This window comes from Hylobates moloch, unplaced genomic scaffold, assembly GCF_009828535.3.
Source record: "Hylobates moloch isolate HMO894 unplaced genomic scaffold, HMol_V3 SCAFFOLD_10, whole genome shotgun sequence".
Classification (NCBI taxonomy): domain Eukaryota; kingdom Metazoa; phylum Chordata; class Mammalia; order Primates; family Hylobatidae; genus Hylobates; species Hylobates moloch.
Window position 1 is genome coordinate 23,911,072 of NW_026652285.1, and position 21,010 is coordinate 23,932,081.

At 46.1% G+C, this 21,010-nt stretch overlaps 1 protein-coding gene across 6 annotated transcripts in view; it reads left to right on the forward strand.

Annotated features, from left to right (window-relative positions):
• The first annotated feature begins 3,714 nt into the window (after positions 1-3,714).
• The window catches only part of WIPF2 (WAS/WASL interacting protein family member 2), a 55,233-nt gene continuing 37,937 nt past the window's right edge, over positions 3,715-21,010 (forward strand). Inside the window, exon 1 of one of the 6 annotated variants that reach the window (XM_032163536.2) lies at positions 3,715-3,926. The gene's annotated coding sequence lies outside the window, so the exon portion shown is untranslated. Of the gene's footprint in view, positions 3,927-4,090; positions 4,146-4,177; positions 4,199-4,285; positions 4,780-10,467; positions 10,487-21,010 lie in introns of those variants that run through there. The other 5 variants (XM_032163535.2, XM_032163537.2, XM_058445078.1 and 2 more) reach the window with 5 other exon arrangements.

Here is a 21,010-nt window from a genome sequence, read left to right on the forward strand (position 1 = left end):
TTTGGGAGGCCAAGGTGGGTGGATCATCTGAGATCAGGAGTTTGAGACCAGCCTGGCCAACTTGGTGAAACCCCATCTCTACTAAAAATACAAAAATTAGGGCCAGGCGCAGCGGCTCACACCTCTAATCCCAGCACTTTGGAAGGCCAAGGCAGGTGGATCACCTGAGGTCTGGAGTTTGAGACCAACCTTGCCTACATGGTGAAACCCCATCTCTACTAAAAATACAAAAAATTAGCCAGGCGTGTTGGCAGGCACCTGTAATCCCAGCTACTCGGGAGGCTGAGGCAGGAGAATTGCTTGAACCCGGGAGGCGAGCTGAGATTGCGCCATTGCACTCCAGCCTGGGCAACAAGAGAGAAACTCCGTCTCAAAAAAAGAAAAAAATACAAAAATTAGACAGGCATGGTGGCAGGTGCCTGTAGTCCCAGCTACTCAGGAGGCTGAGGCAGGAGAATCGTTTGAACCCAGGAGATGGAGGTTGCATTGAGCTGAGATCATACCACTGCACTCCAGCCTGAGCAACGGAGTGAGACTCATTCTTAAAAAAAAGAAAAAATAAAAAGACTGCAGGTGGGGTGCGGTGGCTCATGCCTGTAATCCCAGCACTTTGGGAGGCCGAGGTGGGCAGATCATGAGGTCAGGAGATCGAGACCATCCTGGGTAACATGGTGAAAACTCATCTCTGCTAAAACTACAAAAAAAAAAAAAAATTAGCTGGGCATGGTGGCGGGTGCCTGTAGTCCCAGCTACTTGGGAGGCTGAGGCAGGAGAATGGTATGAACCCAGGAGGCGGAGCTTGCAGTGAGCCGAGATTGTGCCACTGCACTCCAGCCTGGGCGTCAGAGCGAGACTCTGTCTCCAAAAAAAAAAAAAGACTGCAGTGAGCCATTACTGTGCCACTGCACTGTTGCAGCATGTTTCTAAAAGACCCTGTCTCTTAAAAAAAAAAAAAAGTGCGTTCTGTTATTGGAATGTGCCATGATTCTTCTTGCTTTGCACAAACTCTCCCTACAATGCTTTTCCCTCACTTCTTCCCTGGTCAATTCCTACCTGTCCCTCAAGTCTCACCTAGAATATGGGTATGGCCTCACTTAGTTACTTTTTTTTTTCTTCCTTTAGACAGGGTTTCTCTATTGCTTGGGCTGGAGTGCAGTGGCAGAATCATGGCTCAGCCCAGCCTTGATCTCCCGGGCTTACGTGATCCTCCCATATCGGCCTCCCAAGTAGCTGGAACTACAGGCTCATGCCACCGTGTCCAGCTAATTTTTTTTTTTTTTTTTTTTTTTGAGACAGAGTCTCGCTCTGTCGCCCAGGCTGCAGTGCAGTGGCGCAATCTCGGCTCGCTGCAAGCTCCGCCTCCTGGGCTCACGCCATTCTCCTGCCTCAGCCTCCTGAGTAGCTGGGACTACAGGTGCCCGCCACCACGCCCAGAGAATTTTTTGTATTTTTAGTGGAGACGGGGTTTCACCGTGTTAGTCAGGATGGTCTCGATCTCCTGACCTCGTGATCCGCCCGCCTCAGCCTCCCAAAGTGCTGGGATTACAGGCGTGAGCCACCGCGCCCGGCTAATTTTTTTTTTTGAGACAGAGTCTCACTCTTGTTGCCCAGGCTGGAGTGCAATAGCATGATCTCAGCTCACCGCCACCTCCGCCTCCTGGGTTCAAGCTACTTTCCTGCCTCAGCATCCCAAGTAGCTGGGATTACAGGCATGTGCCAACACACATGGCTAATTTTGTATTTTTAGTAGAGATGGGGTTTCACCATGTTGGTCAGGCCGATCTCGAACTCCCCACCTCAGGTGATCTGCCTGCCTCGGCCTCCCGAAGTGCTGGGATTACGGGCATGAGCCACCGTGCCCAGCCGTATCCGGGTAATTTTTGCAGTAACAAGATTTCACCATGTTTCCCAGGCTGGTCTTGAACTTCTGGGCTCAAGCGATACCCCCCGTCAGCCTCCCAACGTGCTAGGATTATAGGCGTGAACCACTGCACTTGGGCCACTTACTTTTTTCATGAAGCCTATATCACTATTTCCCGAAGTCTGGGTGAGATGTCCCTATATTCATCCCAGTGGCTGCTCTTATCACAGAGTGTTATAGAGCATGGGGGTTTACATTAGCTACAGTGGGCAGTGAATGCCTTCTGAGGAAGAAGCATTTGCAGTAAGGCTTGAAAAATGAGGAAGAGGTGGAGGATAGCCAGTACAAAGGCCCTGAGGTGGGAACTGCTGAATGGGGTACATTGCAGTGATAGAAATCAGGTCCTCATAATGTAGAGTGAGTGAGGAGTGGACAGGCAGGGGACGAGGTTGAAGAGTTGGGAGGCTCTGGTAAGGTGTTTGGACCCACCATCTCCCTGGCTCCATCGCCCCACGTATGGCCATGCAGGATGTAGACAGCTGAAAATCTTTACCTCGTGTTCTTGATCCCTATGCCTGCTATGTGTTCCCTGCCTTCTCTGATTAATAATAAAATTCCATTCATCCTTCAAGGCCCAGCTCCAAACCATTTAGGAAACCTCCTTCCATTCTTTAGCAGGAATTAATTGCTCCCTTGTCTGACGTCCCACAGCACTAATCACACGCTGACTTGTATCTCAGCTGGCTGTTCATGCCAGTCTGCCCACCAACGTAGTGAGTTCCCTGAGGGCAGAGGCTCTGTCTTAGTCACCTCTGTAGCCATCTCCTGGTGTTTAGCAGGTACTCAACGTGACATTTATTTGACTAGTGGGTGGTGCCTAGTACTACTCATGGCAGAATAGAAGGAAAACAAAAATAATAACTTATGCTCTATCACATGTTTTCCTATTCATTAGCTGATTTCAGCTTTGCAACAACTCTATGAGACAGACGGGACAGGCACTATTAGACCCATTTTACAGATAGGGTAGCTAAGGCCCAATGGCACACAGCTTGTAAGCAATGGGGACTAAGTCCCAATCTTGCCCCCTTACTTCGGATTCTGTGCTAGGAATGGAATTAAACCAAGAGTACTTTGAAGCTATAATGGAAAGCGCTTTTCTGGGTGGACTAGGGAGAGATCCTTAATCAGCTGTCAGGGGTTAACAGCAGCTCCATTAAAGAGGGCACAGGATTTCTCTCTCTGGCCCAAGCAGCTAGAGGAGTCCACAGCACCATCCTATAGCCCTGGAAGCTGGAGGAAACCCCAGCCTGAGAAAGAAGAGACGGTCTTCGAGTCAGGTGGGTAAGATGACGTAAATGATGACTTGTGAGCAGTGGCCTGCCTCTGTTGCTATGACAACCAGAGATTGACTACTTGGCCTTTGGAAGGTTAGTTGAGGCGGGTTCTTCGTTAACTCGAGATTAAGGAAGGATATTTAGCGGGGAGGGTGTGTGTGTGTGCGGCGGATTAAAGACGAAAGGCGTATATTCAACAATGATTATTTAGCTCAGTGGTTCTCCACCTTGGCAACACGTTAGAATCACCTGCAACAATTTCCTGATGCTTAGGCTGCACCCCAGAATTAAATTATAATTTCCAGGGGTGGGAACCAGGCATCATAGTTATTAAATCTTGCCAGGTGATTCCAATTGCAGCTAAAGTTGCAAACCCAGCTTTTAGCTGGTAAACGGAATTCCTGTGACCTTCCCAAGATGGCGGCCACTCAACCGCTTCCGCCTTTACGTGGGCCGGCAGGGGGCGGGCTTCCCAGGGGCGCATGCGTCTCGCGTCTCTCCGCTCCCTGCTCTCTCCTCCTTTTTCCCCCGCCTCCATTTTGTTCGCGGACGCTGGGGACGGTGGGAGCAGATCCATTTCCGGGTTGGCAAAAGGGGCGGCGGCGGCGGCGGCGAGAAAGAGAGCTTGCCGGGGGACGAGCAGGACAGGACGAAGCCGGAGTGTAGGCGGCAGAGGATTCGCTCCCAGAACAGCTGCGGCCAGGTCGGAAAGAGGCCGGGGTGTCTGGGTCAGTCGCTGAAATGACCTGCGGACCTGAGTGGGAGGGAAAGCCGCGGGGAGGGGGCTCGGGGCGGGGCTTGAAAAGAGAGGGGGGCATTAGAGGAGGGGCCGGAGGGGGAGGGGGTCTTGCGGGCGGGGCCTGAGAGGCGGGGGGCCGGGGGACTGGATCGGAAGAACCTGGAGGAGAGAGGGCGTGGGGAATCTGGGGAGGAGTGGTCGGATATTGGTATGGGGCGAGCGTGGACTGGGAAAATGGGGAGGAAGGTTTTTGAGAGACAGGTAATAAGGGCTCCTGAAGGGTGGGGTGAGGTAAGGCGGCAACTCAGGATGAGGAACGAGGTAATGGTGCGGAAAAAGGGAGACGGGAAGAGAGGACCTGCTGGGAACAGCTAATTAGCAGGATGCTGTGGGTGAGGAGTCCAGTGTGACATTTTGGGGATTGAGTTAGGTGAAAGCTAGTGTTTGGGAAGATGGCTCGGGAAACTGCTTACACTAGAGGGAATCTTGAGAGCGTTCTTTGAAAAGGAATCAGAATTTAGTTAAAGGTTGGATTGAGAATGTTGAGATGCGCATTGGAATGTCTGGAGTTGAGGGTTCATGTTGAAGTGGTGTGAAGTGAGGGAAGATGGAATTTTTTTTTTTTTTTAAGGGTGGGGTCTGGCTGTGTTGCTCAGACTAGTCTTGAACTCCTGGGCTCAAGCGATCTTCCCACCTTGGCCTCCGAAAGTGCTGGGATTACAGGTGTGAGCCACTGCACCCGGCCAAGATGGAAATGTTAAAAATGTTCAGCATGGCAGTGTGTATGGTCGAGTTTTTGATCAGGAAGGAAAGTTCTTAAATAACATTGGAGCAAGGAATTGGTATGTGATGGAATTCTTTTTTCTTTCTTTTTTTTTTTTTCTTATAAGAGACGTGGTCTCACTCTGTTGCCCGGGCTGGAGTGCAGTGGCATGATCATGGCTCCTTAAAGCCTCGACCTCCCGGGCTAAAGCGGTCTTTCCACCTAAGCCTCGCCAATAGCTGGGACCACAGGTGTGGCCACTACTTCCGCCTAACATACATATATATGTATTTTTTTTTTTTTTTGGTGGAGAGAGAGCCTTGCCCTGTTGTCCAGGCTAGTCTGGAATTCCTGGGCTCAACTGATCCTCCTGCCTCGGCCTCCCCAAGTGCTGGGATTACAGGGATGAGCCACTATGCCTGGCCCAGAATTATTATTATTATTATTATTATTTTTTGAGACGGAGTCTCGCTCAGTCGCCTAGGCTGGAGTGTAATGGTGGGATCTCGGCTCACTGCAAGCTCCGCCTCCCGGGTTCACGCCCATTCTTCTGTCTCAGCCTCCCGAGTAGCTGGGACTATAGGCGCCCACCACCACACCTGGCTAATTTTTTTTTGTATTTTTAGTAGAGACGGGGTTTCACTGTGTTAGCCAGGATGGATGGTCTGGATTTCCTAACTTCGTGATCTGCCCGCCTCGGCCTCCCCAAGTTCTGGGATTACAGGCGTGAGCCACTACGCCCGTCCAGAATTCATATTTTTTAAAGGATTTGAATAATCTGTTACTGCTTTGGGCTCTCCCAGGGTCCCCATCCTTTTTCATGCTGTTATTTTTGCCTTACGGTTTTGGTTTTTGACTGTCTTACTGAATGTTTTTGGCTATTCTGTTCTCCTTTTATAAATCGGAAGAGAACCACAGGGAATAAGGACAGTTTTAGCCTACCTATGGATTTAGTAAATAACTTCAAGGCAAATTATTAAACTCTCATTTTTTCCCCTTTGAAATATAGGTCTCCTCTGTCCCTGCCTCTAAAAGTTTGTGTTAACACATGGGATTTTTAAAGTGGTTGCATAGAAGTGATCTCTGAAAATGAGATTGAGATACTGGTATTTAAAAGACATACAATGGTGCACTTGCCTGTAATCCCAGCTACTTGGGAGGCTGAGGCAGGAGGATTGCTTGAGTCTAAGAGTTCGAGACCATTCTGGGCAACGTAGCGATACCCCATCTCTCTCTCTCTCTCTGTCTTTTTTTTATTTTTAAGACAGAGTCTCTCTCTCTTGCCCAGGCTGGAGTGCAGTGGCGTGATCTCGGCTCACTGCAACCTCTGCCTCCCAGGTTCAAGCGATTCTTCTGCCTCAGCCTCCCAAGTTGCTGGGATTACAGGCGCGTGCTGCCACGTCCAGCTAATTTTTGTATTTTTAGTAGAGACAAGGTTTCACCATATTGGCCAGGCTGGTCTTGAACTCCTGACGTCGTGATCTGCCCGCCTTGGCCTCCCAAAGCATTGGGATTACAGGCGTGAGCCACCGCACCCGGCTGACCCATCTCTTAAAGAAAAACAAGGCTGGGTGCGCTGGCTCACGCCTATAATCCCAACACTTTGGGAGGCCAAGGTGGTGGATCACCTGAGGTTGCAGTGAGCTGAGATTACGCCATTGCACTGAGCTGAGTGAGCGCCATTGCACTCCAGCCTGGGCAACGAGTGAAACTCCACCTCAACAACAACAACAACAACAACAAAAAAGAGGAAACATGTCTTTCTGTTTCTTCCTCTTAGCTTTGCTCCTGTGTGTGTGTGTGTGTGTGTGTGTGTGTGTGTGTGTGTGTCTGCATGCCAGCCAGGGAAGAACTGGTTTTGATTTGATGCATATTCAGTTTTTTTTTTTTTTTTTTTTGAGACAGAGTTTCACTCCTGTTGCCCAGGCTGGAGTGGAATGGCGCAGTCTTGGCTCACTGCAACCTCTGCCTCCCGGATTCAAGGGCTTCTCCTGCCTCAGTCCCCCAAGTAACTGGGACTATAGGCATGCACCACCACGCCTGGCTAATTTTTTGTATTTTAGTAGAGATGGGGTTTCACCACGTTGGTCAGGCTGGTCTCGAACTCCTGACTTCAGGTGATCCACCCACCTCGGCCTCCCAAAGTGTTGAGATTACAGGCATGAGCCACCACACCTGGCCGCATGTTTAGTTTTTTAACTCTTATTAATGTCAACTTTTAAAAGTAAAAATTTCATATTGTGTTACATTGTATTGGTTGCCATCAAGATGAAGATAGGGAAGTTAAGAGTTGGGGAAGGTGGAGATGAATGAAGTCAATTGATGGAGACTAGTAGAATGCAGTGTTTTTTTTTATTATTTGTTTATTTATTTATTTATTTTGAGACAGAGTCTTGCTGTATTGCCCAGGCTGGAGTGCAATGGCACAGTCTTGGCTCACTGCAACCTCTGTGTCCTGGGTTCAAGCAATTCTTCTGGCTCAGCCTCCCAAGTAGCTGGGATTACAGGCATGTGCCACCCGGCTAATTTTTGTATTTTTAGTAGAGACAGGGTTTTGCCATGTTGGCCAGGCTGGTCATTTACTAATTCCACCTCACACTTGATACTAGAGTAGTGTTTACCCTAGCTGGTACTGATAAGTTATGTGATAGCAGCACCAAGGTGAAATGTGGGGGAGGTGTGAACATTGGAGTTTTCAGGTTTTACTGATGGCTTTTATGAAGGAAAGAGATTCTAGACTCACTAGGTGTTTTTAGGGGGAAAAAAAGGGCAAGAGACAGAAGTCTTTTTCTATTGAAGAGAAAATTATTTTTTGGGGTTTTTTTTTGTTTTTGAGATGGATTCTCACTCGGTTGCCTAGGCTGGAGTGCAATGGCATGATCTCTGCTCACTGCAACCTCCACCTCCCAGGTTCAAGCGATTCTCCTGCCTCAGCCTCCTGAGTAACTGGGTGCCATCACGCCTGGCTAATTTTTGTATTTTTGTAGAGACGGGGTTTCACCGTGTTGGTCAGGCTGGTCTCGAACTTCTGACCTTGTGATCTGCCCGTCTCGACCTCCCAAAGTGCTGGGATTACAGGCATGAGCCACCGCGCCTGGCCCGAGAAAGTTATTAAATGTTCTTTCTTTACTTGGGCTCTCTGATTGGGAGAGTAACCTGGTATATGTTAGTCTGTTTTCCTGCTCTGAAATAACTGAAATTCATGGGCTCTTGGTTCAGGCAGCTTCAGCAAATGTAGTCTTCTTACAACCCCAGGAAGAGCTGCAGGCTACAAAATATATGCACTTATTTGGGAGTAAAAACCTGCTTAATATTATGCTGTTGCAACCTATAGTGTACCTTTTTGGTTTGTTTTTTAAGGGGATTTTGAGATAACTTATGGAGGCTTGGTGCTTCTGGGTGGACTTTTGGTACAGCCTGCTTCTTTTTTTTCTTCTCTTTTTTTTTTTTGAGACGGAGTCTCACTTTGTCCCCCAGGCTGGAGTGCAGTGGTGCAATCTCGGCTCACTGCAAGCTCCACCTCCCAGGTTCACGCCATTCTCGTGCCTCAGCCTCCCCAGGAGCTGGGACTACAGGCGCCTGCCACCACGCCCAGCTGATTTTGTGTGTGTGTGTGTGTGTGTATATATATATATAATTTTTTTTTTTTTTTTAGTAGAGACGGGGTTTCACCGTGTTAGCCAGGATGGTCTCGATCTCCTGACCTTGTTATCCACCCGCCGCGGCCTCCCAAAGTGCTAAAATTACAGGCGTGAGCCACCGCGCCCGGCCCAGCCTGCTTCTTTAACGTAATGATATTCCATTTTTCCTATCCTGTCACAGTTTTCCATTGCTCTACTTGAGCCAGTCCTATGTGGAAAGTGGCAAATTACACATTTTTTCTCCCCTTTTAGTCTCTGGTGGACATCTTGTCTGTGTCACAGTTTGATACTACCAAATTGAAAGGATTCTTCACTGCTTCAGATGGGGAGGGTGACAGAAGCTGAGCTGTTTCCTGGGTCAGAGAATGGACTCTGTCAAAGCAAAGAATAGTTGTAGAGACACAAACTGGGCCCTTGAAGCTGTGACTAACATTTTGGCAACATGCATCCCTTTGCCAAATAACTTCTTTTCTTCTTGAATGTGATTGTTGATCTCCTTCTCAAAGTAGGCTCTTGTTGCTACTGTTCTTCACACAACTCCCAAGCAAAAGTTGGCAGAGTTCCGGTTAACTGACTGTGTCTTGAGGGATATGCCCCGGATTAGAGTGGATGGGGCGTTCCATGTCAAAATGAGGTTCATTGGCAGTTCCTGAGAGCTGCTCTGCAGAGAAATAGAGGCAGTACTCTTTATTGAATGTTCTCGCGGTCCTTTATCTTTCTTCTAAATTCAAGTCTGTTTCTTATTCATCTAGTGATTAAATGCAGAATCATTGCCTTTGCCTAGCTTTGTGGGCATACTTGGAAGAGAAGACAGTATTTCCAGCTTTTTTTTTTTTCTTTTCTCACTCTCAAGCCATTGAGCCTGAGGAACTACAGGCTAAATTTATGAGCCTTTCTTGATATCTGTGGAGGGCTACTAAAAAAAAATGCTGAATAGACCTTTATGGGGAACGACAGTGTTAATAGGAAAAATGGTGATATGTTTGCTAATGTCTATGTCAGTCTTAACTCTCTTGAAGATTTTGGCTCAGTTTGGCTTAAGAGCCTGCGGAAGTATGTAAGTTATCAAATAGGGGAGCCAGGAATTGGTTTCTTCCTTGCCATTTAAGCTTGGCAAAGTTAGAGCAATTTGGAATGGCTATCCAACAATGTGTTCTACTTAGTAAATACTCTCTTGTTTTTCAGGGGATAGTTAGCTAAAGGTAGGGTTATCTCCAATATGTTTTGGGATGGATTGTGAAGATCATTCCCTTTTTATTTTGAGACAGGATCTCTTTCTGTTGCCCAGGCTGGAGTGCGGCAGTGTGATCTGTAGCCTCAACCTCCCCAGGCTCAGGCGTTCTTCCCACTTCAGCCTCCTGTGTAGCTGGGACTACAGGCGCACGCCACTATGCCTCGCTAATTTTTATTTTTTGTAGAGATGGGGTTTCGCCATGTTGCCCAGCCTGGTCTTGAACTTTTGCCGGCCTCCCAAAGTGCTGGGATTATAGGTGTGAGCCACCAGGCTCAGCCATTATAATTGATTTTCAAAAAAAAATTTAGTTTCTTAAGCTTCATGGATTCAAATTGAGTGCCATTTGGATTTTGAGGCCCCTCAGTGGAAATAATTTGTTTTTAGCAAGTAATTATGATATTTCTAAAGTGCGAATTCACTGACCTGCTTTCTGTGCTTCTGGAAATGCTGAATTGAATAATCCTTTTTTTTTTCTCCTCCCAATAATCCCTCTGACTGTGAAAATATTCTCCATATGTATTCAGATTGGGATAGTTGGTAAAAAAAAAAAAAAAAAAAAAAAAAAAAATTTTTTTTTTTTTTTTTTTTTTTTTTTTTTTTGAGATGGAGTCTCGTTCTGTCGGCCAGTCTGGAGTGCAGTGGCGCCGATCCCAACTCACTGCAACCTCCGCCTCCCAGGTTCATGCAATTCGCCTGCCTCAGCCTCCCGAGTAGCTGGGATTACAGGCGCACACCACCACACCTGGCTAATTTAATTTTTTTTTTTGTATTTTTAGTAGAGATGGGATTTCACTGTGTTGGCCAGACTGGTCTCGAACTCCTGACCTCGTGATCCGCCCACCTTGGCCTCCCAAAGTGCTGGGATTACAGGCATGAGCCACTGTGCCTGGCCTTTGGAATTTTCTTCTAAGGTAGTACACTAGTATGAGATGCGATGTCTGAGATTTGTGGATAAGTGAGTTTTCCTTCTTCCATTTCTGCCCTCCCAGTGCTCAGCCAGTAGGGAGGATGTTTATCATCTAAGATCCAGATGCGAGACCTTTAAACTGTTTCTTTCCCTGTCTTAGAAATCAGAACTGTTTTTAGCAAATTTTATTTTTTTAATTTTAAAAATTTATTATTATTATTATTTTTGAGACTGAGTCTTGCTCTGTTGCCCAGGCTGGAGTGCAGTGGCACAATCTCGGCTCACTGCAGCTTCCGCCTCCTGGGTTCAAGCGATTCTGCTGCCTTAGCCTCCTGAGTAGCTGAGATTACAGGCGCACACCACCATGCCCAGCTAATTTTTGTATTTAGTAGAGGTGGGGTTTCACCTTGTTGGCCAGGCTGGTCTTGAACTCCTGACCTAGTGATCTGCCCACCTCGGCCTCCCAAAGTGCTGGGATTACAGGCGTGAGCCACCATGCCCAGCCTATTTATTTATTTTTTTTGAGACAGAGTTTCACTCTGTCAGCCAGGCTGGAGTGCAGTGGCAAGATCTGGGCTCACTGCAAGCTCCGCCTCCCAGGCTCAAGCAGTTCTCCTGCCTCACCGTGTCAGATAGCTGAGATTATAGGCGTGTGCCACCATGCCCAGCTACTTTTGTATTTTTAGTAGAGGCGGGGTTTCACGGTGTTGGCCAGGCTGGTCTCAAACTCCTGACCTCGTGATCTGCCTGCCTCGGCCTCCCAAAGTGCTGAGATTACAGGCGTGAGTCACTGCTCCTGGCCACAAAATTTATATTTTAAATAAATAATACAAAATTTAAAAGATAAAAAAGTATATAAGCAGGATGGTGGCCATGAAAGTCAGAATCCACTAAGGAGTATGTATCAACTCACCTGCCAAGAAAAAGAAAGTATATAGTGAATACCCTTGGAAACATGTACGTTTGTCTTCCTATCAATCCAGTTCATCTTCCCAGAGGCAACTCGTATTATTATTTTCTTAAGATCTGTTCCAGGCCGGTTATGGTGGCTCACACCTGTAATCCCAGTACTTTGGGAGGCCGAGGCGGGCGGATCACCTGAGGTCAGAAGTTGGAGACCAACCTGGCCAACATGGTGAAACCCTGTCTCTACTAAGAATATAAAAATTAGCGGGGCATGGTGATGTGCGCCTATAGTCCCAGTTACTCGGGAGGCTGAGGCACAAGAATCGCTTGAACCTGGGAGGCGGAACGGTGAGCTAAAATTGTGCCACTGCCCTCCAGCCTGGGTGACAGAGCGAGACTTTGTCTCAAAACAAAACAAAACAAACAAACAAAAAAGTTTGTTCCAGAGATACCAGGTACATATAAAGCAAATATATATATTTATTGTCTTTTTTTGTTTGTTTTTAAATAAATGTAGCACACTGTTAATACTATCTGTATCTTTTGCTTGTTTTTATACGTCTTTTGGCTGTTACTCCCTATCAGCAATAAAGATACTTGGCACCTACCTTACACTGATAGACATATACAGTTTCCAGTCTTTTGCTATTACAATCTGTGCTCCAGTGAAGAAGCATGTATATTTGGCTCTTTGCATATATGACTGTGTCTGTAGAGTAAATTCTTAGAACTAGAATTGCTGAAGCTGATTTTCTTTGATGTTTGTTATTCATTTATCCAACAAGAATTTTTGAGTTTCTACTGTGTGCCAAGTACTGTGGTAGGGGATGCAGGGGATGCAGATAGGGCAGTGAACAAATTTTCTGTCTTTTTTTTTTTTTTTTTTTTTTTTTTTTGTGAGACAGAGTCTCACTCTGTCACCCAGGCTGGAATTTAGTGGTGCAAACATGGTTCATTGTAGCCTCGACCTTCTGGGCTCAAGCAATCCTCCCACCTCAGCCTCCTGTGTAGCTGGGACCACAGGTGTGTGCACAATTTTTTAAATTTTTTGTAGACATGAGGTCTCACTTTGTTGCCCAGGCTGGTCTTGAACTCCTGGGCTTAAGCAGTCCTCCTGTCTCAAAGTGCTATAATTACAGGCATGAGCCACCACACCTGGCCCTCACTTGGTCCTCCACTTATGGTGGAAGACTTTTTTTTTTTAGACAAGGTTTCATTCCCATCTTGGCTCACTGCAACCTCCACCTCCTGGGCTCAAGCGATTCTCTTGCCTTAGCCTCCTAAATAGCTGGGACTGCAGATGCATGCCACCGTGGCTAATTTTTGTAGTTTTTGTAGAGGTGGGGCTTTGCCATCTTGCCCAGGCTGGTCTTTCTTTTTTTTTTTTTTAGACGGAATTTTGTTCTTGTTGCCCAGGCTGGAGTGCAATGGCACGATCTCAGCTCACTGCAACCTCCACCTCCCGGGTTCAAGTGATTCTCCTGCTTCAGCTTCCCGAGTAGCTGGGATTACAGGCGTGCATCACCACGCCCGGCTAATTTTGTATTTTTAGTAGAGACGGGGTTTCTCCTTATTAGGCTGGTCTCGAACTTCTAACCTCAGGTGATCCGCCCACCTCAGTGTCCCAAAGTGCTGGGATTACAGGTGTGAGCCACCGTACCTGGCCAAAGACATTTATTCATTTATTTATTTACTTGTTTTAGACAGAGTCTAGCTCTGTTAGCCCGGCTGGAGTGCAGTGGCACGATCTTGGTTCACCACAACCTCTGCCTCCCATGTTCAAGCCATTCTCCTGTAGCCTCCCAAGTAGCTGGGACTACAGGTGCATGCCATCATGTCTGGCTAATTTTTTTGTATTTTTAGTAGAGATGGGGTTTCACCATGTTGGCCAGGCTGGTCTCAAACTCCTGACCTCAAATGATCCGCCTGCCTCGGCCTCCCAAAGTGCTGGGATTGTAGGTGTGAGCCACCGTGCCTGGCCCAAAGACATTTATTAAACAAGTAATTATTACCGTTGCTGTAAATGCTGTGGAGACAGCTAATGGTTAGCCCATCCCAGGTTGATTGAGAGGAAGGGCAGTCAGAGAAGGTCTCTGAGGAATTGACTTTTAAGGGTAAAACCTAAGAATGAAGGGAGGACAAAAGACTGATCTAGGTAGAGGAGATGGCATAGGTGAATGTCCTGAGGAGGGAAAGAATGTTTGTATTTTGAGGAATTGAAAGAGGTTCCAGTGTGGCTGGAGCTTAGGGAGTGAAAAGCAGAGAGGTAGGAGGCAAGGCTTCAGAATGTGAGCTGTCCTAAAAAATGGGTAAATAGGCTGGCATGGTGGCTTATGCCTGTAATACCAACACTTTGGGAGACCAAGGTGGGAGGATCACTTGAGCCCAGAAGTTCAAAACCAATCTGGGCAACATAGGGAGACCTCCAGTCTCTATATAATTAAAATATTAGCTGGGCATGGTGATGAGCACCTGTGGTTCCAGCTACTCTGGAGGCTGAGGTAGGAGGATCACTTGAGCCCCAGGAGAGGGAGGTTGCAGTGAGCTGTTGCAGCACCACTGCACTCCAGCCTCGGAGACAGAGTGAGACCCTGTTTCAAAAAACAACAACTAAAAGAGTAATAGCATAGTGAATTTTGAGGTCAGCTTCTAAAATAGAGCTTTTTCTTTTTCCTAGTGTTGATGATGAGACCATCAGTGTCGTAAAGAAGTCTGATGCTTGTGCAGTGACACAGTTTTTACAAGAACTTTCCTGGATGAAACCTATTCTTTTAGTCTTGATTTCTCATAGGTCCTGCAAATCAAACTTGGTTCACTGGATTAGCTCTTAAAATTTTAGGATCTTAGAAATTGTTTTGGAGATTAGGATTATTGGGGAACAATTCTTAGATTATGGGGGATGATGAGATTGTTAGTTTACCAGACTTGCTATTTAGGAAACAGAAAACCTATTTACTTTTAGTGGGAGGAGCAGGGAGGAGTGTTTAAAAAAAGAAAAAACCTGTTTACTGTTAGGGAATGGTGACTGTTTTAAAAATAATCTTCATGGTGCTAGGGAGAGAACAGATGTTCTTATTTTGAACTGATGAATATAGTATTCTGTCATACCCATCATCTAGGCCATATGTCTTAGGATGACATGTAAGTCTTGTTGGACACACAAGGTACCCCAAGGGCCATTATAATTCTGAATATATGAAAGCGTTTTTATATGCAAGTGTATTGACTTGTTCAGAAATCACAGTACTCAAAACCCAGATGGTCCTGTTTGATTTAGTACTTTTCTTCTTTAATTGGATCAGCTTGCCCTGTTTTTATAACTTAAAGTAGACTCTTGACTTAGTAGCCCATCGCTGGTGATCAAGGGACGGAAATGTGCAAATTTTCTAGCATTTCGGCAAGGAGCATCTGTGTTTCTGATGGCTTAAAGGTATTAGAATGTAAGAGAAGAGACTCCTTGACAATGAAAGTCACAGCTTTGTTATTAGATTATCTGTGGTGAGTTGGGACTTAATATATTATCTTTGAAATAAGGCATGACACTTCTCCATGTGAAGTCTGGATCAAAATTTTATGAAGCATCTGTTTAAGTTTTCTTTCAGGTCTTTTCTTAGTGGGGACTGTCATCACTGGATTTTCCTTCTATCTGACTGTTCTCTGTGCTTTTCTACTTTTATATATGGAGTGTGCAGATGAAGGCTAGCTCTTGGAAGTTGGGAGCTAGTGATATGAGATATGGCTAGCTTAAAATCTGAGAAGAGTTTTTTTGGTCATCAGTGACTAGGTTTCAGCCTGCCTTGTAATCGCATTTTAAATCTAATTAACAGTTTCTTAGAATGTCTAAAGATTCTTTGATTTTTTTTTTTTTTTTTTTTTTAGCAGTTAGTGGCATTGCATTGAAAACAAGACCTAAAAAGAGAGTTAAGGTAATTGATTTTACTTTTTTTTTTTTTTTTTGTGACAGGATCTGGCTTTGTCACCCAGGCTGGAGTGCAGTGGTGCGATCTCTGCTCACTGCAACCTCTGCCTCCTGGGCTCAAGCGATCTTCCACCTCAGCGTCCTGAGTAGCTGGGATTGTAGGCACATGCCACCACGCCTGGCTAATTTTTTTTTTTTTTTTTTTTTTGAGACAGGGTCTCGCTCTATTGCCCAGACCAGAGTACAGTGGCGTGATCTCAGCTCACTGCAGTCTCTGGCTCCCAGGTTCAAGCAATTCTCATGCTTCAGCCTCTGGAGTAGCTGGAATCACAGGTGCACGCCACCACACACAGCTAATTTTTGTAGTTTTAGTAGAGACAGGGTTTCACCATGTTGGCCAGGCTGGTCTCAAACTCCTGACCTCAAGCAGTCCACCCGCCTTGGCCTCCCAAAGTGCTGGGATTACAGGCATGAGCACCACCATGCCTGGCCTAATTTTTGTATTTTTGTAGACACTTTTGCCATGTTACCCAGGCTGGTCTCGAATTCCTGAGCTCAGGTGATCCACCTCGGCCTCCCAAAGTGATGGGATTACAGGTATGAGCCACCGTGCCTGGCCGGTAATTGAATTTAATATTCATTTCTCTTTTTTTTTTTTTTGAGGTGGAGTTTCACTCATGTTGCCCAGGCTGGAGTGCAGTGGCGTGATCTTGGCTCACTGCAACCTCCACCTCCCGGTTCAAGCGATTCTCCTGCCTCAGTCTCCTGAGTAGCTGGAATTACAGGCATGCGCCACCATGCCCGGCTAATTTTGCATTTTTAGTAGAGACAGGGTTTCACCATGTTGGTCAGGCTGGTCTTGAACTCTCGGCCTCCCAGAGTGCTGGGATTACAGGCGTGAGCCACCATACCTGGCTCATTTCTCTATTTTTGTGCATACCTTTGCAATTAATTTTGGTTATGATTTCCTATGGTAGATTGGAAGTTGCTCTTGTATTTGCCCTTTGTTAGAGTAAGCTATGGGGTTGTTGATCACTGTGTGGTTACACCCAGGCTGTGCCAGAGATTCAGGTCACATTAGCCAGCCTGCTGCCATTTGAGTTGAGTCAAGATACTGGTTCTAGAGTTGGGCTTAATTAAGTCTTTAAAATTTTTTTGTTTTGTTTGGGATTTTCTATTCTCCTTAACTGTGTTGGTACCAGATCCAACATTGACCTTACATTTTGAAATTTTGGTCAGTTTGTTTATATGGTGGTTTTGCTTATACAGTGTTAGGGTTTTTTGGTTTTTGGTAATTGTTTTTTGTCAAAATAGTAAGAATACATAAAGAATCAGATAGTACTACAAGGCTTATAATTAGAAAAAAAACACTGCTTTATTTCTGCTTGTTTTTGACCACTTTTGCAAATTTTTTTTCCCTGATGTTTATTATCCATATTTCTATATAGTATGTTTAGGCTGTTTATTCTCTTTTTTTTTTTTTTTTTTATAGATGAAGTCTTGCTGTGTTGTCCAGGATGGCCTTGAACTCTTGGGCTCAAGCAGTCCTCCTGCCTTAGTGGGGAGTACAGGGGTGCACCACTGCACCTGACTATACAGTTCTTTCTTGAGTTTTCCATTCTTAGATATTATCTGTTGAGGCTGAAGGTGATGGCACAAGCCTGTAATCCCAGCACTCTGGGAGGCCGAGGCCTGAGATTGGGAGTTTGAGACCAGCCTGGCCAACATGGTGAAACCCCGTCTCTACTAAAAATACAAAAATTAGCTGGGTGTGGTGGCACATGCCTGTAGTCCCAGCTACTCGGGAGGCTGAGGCAGAAGATTTGCTTGAACCTGGGAGGCGGAGGTTGCAGTGAGCTGAGATCGCGCCACTGCACTCAAGCCTGGTGACAGAGTCAGACTGTGTCTTAAAAAAAAAAAAAAAAAAAAAAAACCCAGAAATTATCTGGGTATGGTGGCATGCACTTGTAGTTCCAGCTATCTGGGAGGCTGAGAGGTGGGAGGATCACTTGAGTTGGGTAGGTCAAGGCTGCATGCAGTAAGCCATGATCACACCACTGCACTCCAGCCTGGGTGAAAGAGCGAGACCCTTTCTTCAAAAAAAAAGAAAAACCATTTTTGTTATTTCAAAGAGGATATTTTAGATGCTTACAAGACCATCGGAAGGCTGGAATAGCATAGGTCAGGGAAACCTCGTTGCAGGAATTTCAAGAAATTGCTTCCGTTAATAATCTTAGCTGCCTTAAGCACCAAAACAGGCAGTTTGCAGAAAATGAGAAACGGCTGCAAACCACATGTCTGCCATCTGTCCGAGGCCACACATGCTCTCATTGCTACTGGAGAAGCAATAATGGCATCTACCCTTCTTCCATTGTGCAAATCTTCTTTTTTTCCTTTTTTTGTTTTTGAGACGGAGTCTTGCTCTGTCACCCAGGCTGGAGTGCAGTGGCGCAATCTCAGTTCACTGCAAGCTCCGCCTCCTGGGTTCACACCATTCTCCTGCCTCAGCCTCCCTAGTAGCTGGGACTACAGGCGTCCGCCACCACGCCCGGCTAATTTTTTGTATTTTTAGTAGAGGCGGGGTTTCACTGTGTTAGCCAGGATGGTCTCGATCTCCTGGCCTTGTGATCCACCTGCCTCACCCTCCCAAAGTGCTGGGATTACAGGCTTGAGCCACTGCGCCCGGCCCATTGTGCAAATCTTAAGTGTTGGTAGAATTTAAACCACAATGGCACTGATGGAGGGTTCTGATAAATGTAGTTCGCAGGCCTCCAGATGAATCCAGAAGGAAGTAGAAGTGAAAGTTAGAAAAGAAAAAAAATTTAGCACCCAGTATGATGACTGTATCATTCGATTACCTTTACTTCCTTGTGTAGTTTTTCCCTAGACATAGTAATTGTCATTCTTTTCCTTCCTTCCTTTTTTTGTATTCTGCTTTTTACGGAAAGTCACTAATTCATCCCTAAACTCTGACTGGTATAAACCTCTTCTCATCATTGAAGCACATTAGTGGAGCACCTCTTCCAGAGGCTTTATGAAAGGAGTCTTTGGAGAGCGAGACTTTTTTTTTTTTTTTTGAGACGGAGTTTCGCTCTTGTTGCCCAGGCTGGAGTGCAATGGCACGATCTCAGCTCACCACAACCTCCGCCTCCCGGGTTCAAGCGATTCTCCTACCTCAGCCTCCCAAGTAGCTGGGATTACAGGCATGCATCACCATGCCCAGCTAATTTTGTATTTTTAGTAGAGACCAGGTTTCTTCCATGTTGGTCAGGCTGGTCTTGAATTCCCGACCTCAGCGTCTTGGCCTCCCAAAGTGCTGGGATTACCGGCATGAACCACCGCGCCTGACCTCTGGAGAGTAGGACTTTTTTGAGGCCTTGCATATCTGAATTATCTCCTTTCTACCTTCACACTTGGCAGTTTGACTAGATTAAAAAAAAGTTGTTTTTTTTTTTTTTTTTGAGATGGAGTCTTGCTCTGTCACCCAGGCTGGAGTGCAGTGATGGGATCTCGGGTCACTGCAACCTCCGCCTCCCATATTCAAGCGATTCTCCTGCCTTATCCCTGCCCCGAGTTGCTGGGATTATAGGCATCCGCCACCACGCCTGGCTAATTTTTTGTATTTTTGGTAACGAAAGGGTTTCATTCATCATGTTGGCCATGCTGGTCTTGAACTCCTGACCTCAGGGTGATCTACCCGCCTCAGCCTCCCAAAGTGCTGGGATTACAGGTATGAGTCAACTGTGCCCGGCCTAGATATAAAATTTTCTACTGGAGATTATATTTCTTTGGAAATTATAAGCCTTTGCTTTGTGGTCTTCTAACCTTTTTTTTCCTTTGGAGACAGAATTGCTCTGTTGCCCAGGCTGGAGTGCAGTGATGCAATCTTGGCTCACTGCAACCTCCACCTCCCAGTTCAAGCGATTCTTTTGCCTCAGACTCCCGAGTAGCTGGAACTACAGGTGGGTGTAGAGATGGAGTTTTGCCATGTTAGCCAGGTTGGTCTCGAACTCCTGGCCTCAGCTGATCCTCCTGGCTTGGCCTCCCAAAGTGCTAGGATTACAGGCATGAGCCACCCCACTCAGCCCCCCCCTTTTTTTTTTTTAAGACAGAGTCTCACTCTGTCGCCCAGGCGAGAGTGCAGTGGCGCGATCTCAGCTCACTGGAACCTCCACCTCCCCGGGTTCAAGCAATTCCCTGCCTCAGCCTCCTGAGTAGCTGAGATTACAGGTGCCCACCATCACGCCCGGCTAATTTTTGTGTTTTTAGTAGAGACAGGTTTTACCATCTTGGCCAGGCTGGTCTTGAACTCCTGATCTCGTGATCCACCTGCCTCAGCCTCCCAATGTTTCTAACTTTTAATAGTGGCATTGTGAAGTTTGATGCTATTTTGACTCTAGATTCTTTGTATGGGATCTGTGTTTTTTCTCTGGAAGACTTTAGGATCTTGCCTTCATCCCTGACATTCTGAAATGCAACCATGTTGTGCCTTGGTGTGGATATTTAAAAATTCATCATACTCAGCATTCAGTGGACCTTTTCAGTATGGAAGCTTATTTCAATCTATCCTGGGAAATTTTCTTGTATTATTTCTTGTATTGATAATGTATTCTCACTTTGATAATTATTTATCTCCTCTGTCTTTCTGGAAACCCTGTTATTCAGATGATGAAACTCCTAGGTTGGTACTCTACTTTTTTTTTCCTACTCAATTTTTCTTTCTTTCTTTTTTTTCTTTTTTTTTTTGAGACAGAATCTCACTTTGTCATCCTGGCTGGCGTGCAGTGGTGTGATCTCGGGTCACTGCAATCTCCGCCTCCTAGGTTCAAGGGATTCCCCTGCCTCAGCCTCCTAAGTAGCTAGGATTACAGGCGTGCGCCACAACGCCCGTCTAATTTTTGTATTTTTAGTAGAGACAGAGTCTTACCATGTTGGCCAGGCTGGTCTCAAACTCCTGACCTCAAATGATCCGCCTGTGTTGGCCACCCAAAGTGCTTCGGATAACAGGTGTGAGCTACCGCACCCAACCCTAATTTTTCATTTTTTTTTCCTTTATTCAATTTTTGTGAGATTTCCTTCGCTGTTCTTCCAACTCTCTGTTGTCTTTTAAATTCCTGTTATCAGTTTGTTTAATTTCCAAGGGGTTTTTATTTTATTTTTTTAGACAGAGTCTCACTCTGTCGCCCAGGCTGGAGTGCAGTGGTGTGATCTCGGCTCACTGCAACCTCCGCCTCCCCGGTTCAAATGATTCTCCTGCCTCAGCCTCGTGAGTAGCTGGGATTACAGGCGCGCACCACCACGCCCGGCTAATTTTTGTATTTTTAGTAAAGATGGGGTTTCACCCGTTGGTCACACTGGTCTCAAACTCCCAACCCTGTCTCTACTAAAATACAAAAAAAAAAAAAAAAAAAAATTAGTCAGGTGTGGTGACATGTGCCTGTAATCCCAGCTACTCAGGAGGCTGAGGTAGGAGAATTGTTTGAACCTGGGAGGCGGAGGTTGCAGTGAGCCAAGATGGTGCCACTGCACTCCAGCCTGGCAACAGAGGGAGACTCCATCTCAAAAGAAAAAAACAAAAAAGCTCCTGACCTTGTGATCCACCCGCCCGCCTCGGCCTCCCACTGTGCCGGGGTTACAGGCGTAAGCCACTGCCCCTGGCTCCAAGGGCTCTTTTTTTTTTTTTTTTTTTTTTTTTTTTTTTTT